Here is a 7901-nt window from a genome sequence, read left to right on the forward strand (position 1 = left end):
TTTCAGTAGTGGTGTGGTTAATTTGAGCAACATTAAGAGTCATACTAGCATAGTATAGGACTTTAAAAATCTTGTCATATCTCTGCCCTAAAACAACTCCAATTGCATAATCACTTGAATCACACATTAATTCAAAAAGTTTCTCCTAATCAGGTGAAACAATTATAGGAACAGTGATAAATTTTTCCTTTAAAGTTTCAAAGACTTTAAGGCAATCTTAGTTAAAGTCAAATTTTGTATCTTTTTTTAGAAGTTGGCATAAAAACTTTTGTAATTTTTGAAAAATTTTTAATATATCGCCTGTAAAATCCAGCATGTCCTAAAAAGCTACTAACTCCTCTTACAGTAGTATAACTCCTCTTACAATAATACAGTAGTAAGTGGAGGTAAGTTTCATATAACTTGTCTTTTTGTAGGATATACTTTCATGTCATTTTCTGAAATTTTATACTCAAGCATAATTCCTCGTGCAACCATAAATTAACATTTTTCTCAGTTTAATACGAGATTAGTCTTTTCACATCATTCTAGAACTTTCTCCAAATGATTTAGACATATTTCAAATGAAGTTCCAAATACAGAAAACATGTCCATAAAAACTTCGATCCCTTTTTCAATTAAATCACTAAAAATTGACATCATACATCGTTGAAATGTTGCATGTGCATTACATAATCCAAAGGGCATTCGTCGAAAGCAAAAGTTTCATAAGGACTATTAAATGTTGTTTTCTCTTGATCCTCAAGAGCAATAAATATTTGATGATAACCGGTATATCCATCTAGAAAACAAAAACATCTTTGCCCAACCACCCTATCCAACATTTTGTCCAAAAAGGATAAATGAAAATGATCCTTCCTGGTGACATAATTTAATTTTTAATAATCTATGCAGATCCACTATCTAGTGGCTTGTCTTGTTGGTATTAATTCATTATTTTCATTTTTCACAACAACAACACCTCCTTTCTTTGGAACACAATGAATTGGACTCACCCAAGCACTATATGAAATAAGATATATTATTCTAGCATCTAACCATTTTAAAATCTCTTTCTTAACAACTTCTTTCATCATAGGATTCATTCTCCTTTGAGGATTAGCTTTTGGTTCATGTTGATCTTCCAATAAAATTCTATGCATACAAATTAAAGGACTGATTCCTTTAATATCAGCTAATGTCCATCCAAAAGCTTTCTTATATCTTCTCAAATTTTTCAACAACTGTTGTTCTTGCATATCAGTTAATTCTGCGGATACTAAATAAGTAATGTGGATTAATCTCCTAAGAATACATACTTTAAATGTGTAGGAAGTGTTTTTATTTCTAGTTCAGGAGATTTCTCAATAGATGAAATCAAATTCTTGTTACTTTCTATAGGATCTAACATTTCAAATTTTTCCTGAACATAATTCACATATTCATTACTCACTTCCATAGATTCATCTTGAATTGTATCCTCATCTTCATATTCCAAATATTCTTTTTCAGATTTCTTTTATAATGTCTTCTTTAAATATTTATGACTTAAATATTCGTTGATATTCGTTCTAAAGCATTCAAACTCTTACTCTTTTACAAGGTACCTCATTGATTTTGCAATATTAAATGTAACCTCTTGATCACTAACTCTCATAGTTAGTTCTCCCTTTTGCACATCTATCAATGCTATCAATGCTCTTCCAGTGGCTATCAACGCTCTTACAGTGGCTAGGAATGGTCTTCCTAAAATGATAGGAATTTTCTTTATCATCCTCCATATCTAATAAAATAAAGTTCACTAAATGATAAATTTATCAACTTTTGCCAAAACATCTTCTATAACTCCTTTAGGATAGGTAATCGAACGATCAGCTAACTGAAGAATTACAGTTGTAGGTGTTACAGTTGTAAAACCCAACCTTCTGAAAATTGATACCCAACACAGTTGTAGGTGAAATATCTCCTAAACCCAACCTTCTGAAAATTGATAAAGGCATAAGATTAATACTGGCTCCTAAATCACATAAAGCTTTTCCAAAAAAATCTTTCGTCAATAACACAAGGAATAGTAAAACTACCAGGATCTTTAAGTTTTTCAGAAAGTTTTTTTTTTGAATTGTAGCACTACACTCCTCACTGAGTACAAAAATTTTAATATCTACAAACTTCTTTTTCTTATTAAGTATATCCTTTTTGAACTTCACATAGCTTTACATTTATTCAAAGACTTCAACAAATAGAATGTTTATCGTCAATTTCCTCAATATTCCTAAAAATTTTGAAAATTGGTTATTTATGTTTTTTTGTTTTAATCTTTGAGGAAATGGAGGTGGTGGGCTTTCTTCAGTGGGTTTTCTTATTTTTCTTTCTACAGTGATTTTCCTTATTTTACTAATACATTCTGACTCAAAATGAAAATCTTCACAAGATTTTTCATTTTTCACCTCATATTTTAAACTTCAACTTTCACTTCTTTTTGAACTCTGGTTTCCAATTCTTTTCCACTTCTCAGTTGAATAACCTTAATTTGCTCTTTGTTCTGATCTTTAAGATTTACTTCAACATTACTAGGCAACGTTTCTGGAGGTCTATTACTAAGTGCAGTAGCAATACATCACAATTGATTTTTCATGTTTCTAATTGTAGCTCATTGACTTTGTAATTGTCTTCCAATTTGCAAAGTCAATTCTTCCATTGAAAACTTATTCTCTTTACTCTACAAATTATTAAAACTTGGAGGGTAATATGGTTTATAAGTTGGATTTCCTTGATTGTTGGAGTTTCCCAATGGGTTTGCAGTGTTGTTTCCCCATTGCGTTTGCAACATTATAGTTATTGTTATTATAACTAAAATTTGGATGATTCTTCGAACTAGGATTATAATAATCGGAATAAGGATTATTAGAAAGATTATTTATTGCATTTAAGGTCTCATAAGAAGATTGAGATTTTATTATTTGTCCCAATGAGTTTTCCTCAAGCACAAGTGATGTCTTAGAATAATTCATTCCATATTGATTTATCTTCTTTGATATAACAACTATTTGAGCAGATAACATAAATATTGCATTAGAATCATGACTACTAGCTACTCTTTTTAGATTTACCCTTTCAGAGGGTCATTGAAATTTATTAGTAGTCATCTCTTCATTTAAAAAATATGTTTCATCAAATCATTTTGACATTAATGATCCACCAGCAACAGTGTTAATTATCGATCCAAGAGATCTAACCAATCAATTATAAAAAGTTCGTATTATTAACCAATCTGGCAACGCATGGTGTGTACACTTTATAAGGAGATCTGATCTTTCCCATGCTTCATAAATTAATTCCCCTTCAAACTGACAAAAAGATGTAATATCGTTTCTAGGCTTAGCAGTTTTTAAAGGTCGGAAATATTTAGATAAAAAATTTTGTTATAAGTCTCCCCAAGTTTTGATAGATCCATGTGCTACGATTTTAACCATATCTTAGCTTTATCCCTTAGTGAAAAAGGAAAAAGTCTAAGTTTGACAACATCATTTGACACTCCATTGTATTTAAAAGTAGCACACAATTTTAGAAAACTAGCAAGGTGTAAATTAAGATCTTCTCCAAACTGATTATTTTGTACCATTTGGATAATAGCAGGTTTAAGCTCAAATGAATTGGTCGCTACAGTAGAGTTTTGTATACTCAAATAAATTTCACAAATAAATTTCACTCAAATAAATTTCATATGCTGTAAGATTACCATAATCTCTTAAAGGTCCCTGATGATGTTGATTTTCATTTCCAACATTACTTGAGTTGAAAGCCATTTTTCTAAAATGATCTTTCTCTTTTGGTTGTTTTTAAAATTTTCCAATAGTTCTTTCTAACTCTAAATTGTAAGGTACTAAATCTTCAAATCTTACACTATGCATAAACAAACACGATAAGTAATTAAAATAAGCAAACACACTAAAATATGAAAATATTCAAATTAAACTACAAACACTTTTTTTTAGTTTAAATAAAATAATTTAAATTATAAAATTACTTTTCGTTACTTCCCCGACAACGACGTTAAAAACTTGATGCGGGCAGATTTAGTATGTTATTTTTGCAAATATTTTTTAATATTACAAAATACACATAATAGATAAAATAGTAAATCTACAATTTAATCCCAACAAAATAACTTTAGTTAAAATAATTTTATCTTTTTAAAAAATTTTAAACTGACAAATCCCCTAAAAATAACGCAAGTATACGTGTCACTCAAGTAATAAATGACTCTAATGGAGTGTTAGGTATCAATCCCATAAGGAAGTTGGAAATGCTTACAAGTAAATTCTTATGATTATTTTGTAAACTATAATTTAAACTACAACAGTGAAGTACAAAATTCGAATCTATAGTAAATGAGTGAATGCTAAATAAAATGCAGTTAAAAGACTAATTTAATTAAACTAATTGATAATCTTTTAAAAGTAAAATTACAAAAACTAAACAAAGTTTTTGTGACGAAGAGTTCAAATTTAAGAAAACATCATTTCCTTTTATAAGAAAGTGTATGGATTGTGAAGAAATTAAAATCATTTAAAAATATATGTATAAATTATTTTGTTTCAAATAAAAGCAATCCTATTCTTTACCCTATTCCAAGTGCATAAAGAATATTGACTAATCCAGAGTTTGGTCCCTAATTTCGTGGTTAGGCTGGGAGGATACCGGCTGCCACTCCAGCCTGAGGGCTAACAATCTTGCATTAGTTTCTAATCAACTAGACTAAATTGGAGATTTTGATATGTCACCTTAAAATCTCCAATTCTGCATCCAACAAAGTATATTTCCATATTTTTTTGCACTCAATCTCATGGATGACATCCTATCCCATGGAATCAAATGTGATTCTCACTATGTTGTAGAAATCATAGCCCTTTTGGAATATATGTTTATCAACACATTTTAATAAAAAATCAATTGGCCAGAATGAAAAGTAAATGAAGATCAAAGTTCAAATCATCACAAATTATTAACATTTAAAACTGTATAAAACAAAATCAATTATCCACAAAACCATATCTCAAAGTAGGGAGAAGGATAAAGAAGACTACTCATAATTCATGAGAATGATACGACAAAACATGAACTTCATATATAAAAATAAGTTTACAAAATAAAGAAATAAAAGAGCACAACTTATCTCACAATCCTTCCCAAGAAAATCCCTTGAAGTTCTCTTCAATCACTTTCCCTCTTTACAAGCACTCTCAATTCTCTCTTAGAAAATAATAAAGAAGAAATCTCTCAATTTTTCTCTCCTCTTACAATCCTTGAAGAAAAATTTCATGCCCTTGAACTCTCTCTCTCTCTCTCTTACTCACACCCCCCCTTCTTCTCTCCACACCACCACCCTTGCATGCCCTAGACTTCCCTCTCTTTTATTAGAGGATATCTTCCTCCAAAAATGAATTCAAATTTCTCTTCAAAAATTCTATCCAAAATCCAATTCTTTTGAATTCAAAAGAGATGTCTAATGATCCAAGAGACATATCTTTTCATAAAGAACCTTCCAAAGTGTCTAGATACATTGAATCACTTCATGCAGTGTTTAGAACAAGTGTCCCTTTTAAAATTCGAGCAAAATTTATGTCGAACCACCTTAATCCACAAAAAGTCGTCTCTGGCGCTTCAGGTGTTGTTTCTGGCGCTTTAGGCGCAACTTGCATAAGATTGTGTTGTTCTGGGTTTTGGCACTTCAGGCGTCAGCTCTCTGTCAAATAACGCTTCAGGCGCCAGTTCTGGCACTTCGGGTGCCAGCTCTCTGTAAAGTTGCGCTTCAAGCACCAGTTCTGGCTCTTCAGGCACCAAAATCTTAAAATTCATTATTTTGGCTCCAAATTTCGTCCTTTTTGTTACTATTGCTCCAAATGCCTAAAATATATATACCTGCAACAAAAACATAAAAATACCCTTCTTTAAAGTGCAATATCACAAAAAATAAGCATAAAATGTATACTTTAAACAACATATTATTTTGATGTATCAGTATTCCCGCCAATCATGCGGGTGACATGGGTTCGCTCCCCTACAGCGGTGCTAAAAATTTGACCGCTAGTTACTCTACGGTATACCCAGTGTTAATACCTAGTGATATTATAATTTTAAAAATATATTTAATAATTTAAACCACTTAATTTCTCACTCATAATCACTTTACATCTAGTATACACGTAAGTGCACGTATCGTTCAAGTAATATTAGATTTTCTTTATGTTCCTAGTATTGAACCCATAAGAAAGTTTGTAAATTTGACAGACTTGAACTAGGCTCTAATTGAATCTATGAATTCTTAGCTAAGAAATATGTTTGATTTTAAGTGAGCTATGAGTTTTAATGACTTCTTATAAACTTCTAAGTTAACTATTTAGCTAAGTAAACTAAATTAAGTTAGGCAAAAGATTCAAACTAATCACACTAATCTAAATTAAGTTGGAAGTTTAAGCTAATAATAGGTTCCCTCCTTTTGCAATGAGACTAATAGCTAGTGCAGGTTCAATTAAAATAGAATCACTAAGTAAAATCTATGACAAATAGAAGCATCCTCATTCTTTACCCTTTCCAAGTGCATAAAGAACCTAAGTAACATAGAACTAGTTTATGTCTGTCAACCTAGAAACCTCCTAGTTATCCTTGCTAACATCATCTCCCTATCTATTTGCACTAGCCTAAGCATTAGTTTTTCTTCATCCTAAAGGTTAGTGTGATATTTACTAGTTGTTTGAAGCCATAGTTGTCCCAAATTTTATGTGTTCACAACGAATTTTAACATTATAAATTGCCAAATGGCAAAGTAAATGAATTATTGATGAAATAATATCACATTCATTAAAGTAACAAGATTCTAATTTAATTTAAACCCTACACATGATGCTAATCCACTCTAAAAAAAGGGAAGAAAAAAATTACTCAAACTTCATGGAGAAAACCACAATACTCAATATATTATATTGAAGCACAGCCAATTTCTAAGAAATACTTCAATGCAAGATAATAAAATACAAGAACTTATCTCCTTTCCTGAGAAAACAAAGAAAGGATCCACCAAACATAGCTCTCCTTGCAATGTCACAACAAATCCTTGCACCTCTCACACAATTCTAAGTCAAAATAGAAAAAATAATGAAAAACTCTTACTTTTTTTTAAAATCCCTACACTCTATCTCCTTCTTTGAACTCTCTAAAGCCTTTTTATTTCGTCAAATGAGTTTCTTCCCTCAAGACATAGACCAAATGCCCGTCCAACGACTCCAGAAATCGTAAAAAAATCAGTTATGAGGCCTAGGCCCTCAATTGTGGCGCTTAGATGCTAGTCCTTCTATCGGCTGATAAATTAAGTTGGCACCTATGTGCTAATATGTGGCTGCTATGCGCCACTTTCTTTGTCTTCTTCATGGGGTCTGATGCCTATGCACAGGAAACTGGTGCCAAGCACCATAGAGTGGCGCGTAGGCGCCAGAAGCTTGCTCCTAGGCGCTAGTTTCGGTCAAAGCATCCTTTGCTCCATTTTCTTTGTTTAACTTTGTTTTTTCTCTAGTTGATCAACCTATTATACTTGCATCAAAAACATGAAAATACCTTTCATTAAAGTGCAATATCTCAAAATTAAGTATAAAATTCAAGAAGAAAATTAACCTGTTTAAGGACATGTTAAAATCTCCCAAACTTCACTGTTACTTGTCCTCAAGTAACTCTCCTATATTATAAATAAAATGTTTTAGCTTATGGTAGTGGGTTCAAGGAAAGATTCCTATAGTTTTTCCCCAAAAATGTGATAGTGCAACTTTTAGAAAAATTTTCAATAAATTAGGCTTGAACTATGGTATAAGTACATATATTAATCAAGTTAGGAATTCTGATTTTCTATCCATTTTTAAAATTAATTATAA

The sequence above is a fragment of the Phalaenopsis equestris genome, unplaced genomic scaffold (assembly GCF_001263595.1).
Source record: "Phalaenopsis equestris unplaced genomic scaffold, ASM126359v1 Scaffold001366, whole genome shotgun sequence".
Taxonomy (NCBI): Eukaryota; Viridiplantae; Streptophyta; class Magnoliopsida; order Asparagales; family Orchidaceae; genus Phalaenopsis; species Phalaenopsis equestris.